Here is a 1020-nt window from a genome sequence, read left to right as displayed (position 1 = left end):
GAACCCCAAAAAAAAAAAAAAAAAAAAAATGAAACATGCAGATTTTTTTTTTACTGTATCTTATTTTAAAGGGCCCCAAAATCAGCAGTTACATACAGTGTGACAAATCATTAAACAACTGTTACATTTTCTTTGTAAAGCACACACAGCTTTACAGATGAGAAAATAATCAAATGCAGTATCTTGAATGTCTTTTTCTATTCATTTTGAGAAGTTTGGATTAATTTTGGTCAGTCAGTTTGTTTGAACAGTAAGTGAACCAGTTCAAAAATAATTCACTGATTCATTTGATTCACTGCATAAAAATGTTGTTTTTGTGCCACATAGCTTGTTTACTGTTCTAGTCTTGTAGTCCATTGTAGTTTCTTTGTTGATTAGCTCTTTGATTGTTTTCACCTGTGTCTTGTTACCCTGTTTGGACTGTGTGTGTTTAAGCCCATGTGTTTTGTTGGACTTGCTACATGACAGTCAGTAAAATTATTATTATTTGTTTAAAGTAATACTTTTACAATGACATTTTGTTGTTTGTTGATCAGTTTGATGTAAGTGTATTTCATGTTGTCCTGACAAAATGCCAATAAAAAAGATCAAAAGTGACAAAAACCACCTTAGTATGTATAGTTTTGTTGACATTTATATGCTAGTATACTGATTTATTTACACATTTGAAACGAATTTAAAGTCTTCCTCTTCCTGAAAACAGACCAAAAATATTAATGGTTAATGTCTATTCACACCAATGTGAAACACACACACACACACACACACACAATCAGTCTATCTATGTTTATGTATATATATAAAACATGAATGCAAATATTTCTGATCAAATTGTTCAACATTTTTTTATAGAGCTATATTCTTACTTTGTCAATAATTGTCAAAAAACCCTATAAAATACATTATATCATTTAAAATAAACATATCTTTAAAAAAAATCATAAAAAATGTATTTTTAGATATATATTAAAAAATCTGATCTCAAAGAACATCAGAGATCTCATTATAAACTTTCTCACA

At 28.2% G+C, this 1020-nt stretch overlaps 1 protein-coding gene across 1 annotated transcript in view; it reads right to left on the bottom strand.

Annotated features, from left to right (window-relative positions):
• LOC107663746 (receptor-type tyrosine-protein phosphatase mu-like) overlaps nt 1–1020 on the bottom strand; it is a 313414-nt gene that overhangs the window by 36054 nt on the left and 276340 nt on the right. The gene's annotated exons all lie outside the window — the stretch shown is intronic.

The sequence above is a fragment of the Sinocyclocheilus anshuiensis genome, unplaced genomic scaffold (assembly GCF_001515605.1).
Source record: "Sinocyclocheilus anshuiensis isolate Anshui unplaced genomic scaffold, SAMN03320099.WGS_v1.1 scaffold2305, whole genome shotgun sequence".
Lineage (NCBI taxonomy): Eukaryota > Metazoa > Chordata > Actinopteri > Cypriniformes > Cyprinidae > Sinocyclocheilus > Sinocyclocheilus anshuiensis.
This window is presented reverse-complemented; position numbering and strand designations above follow the sequence as displayed.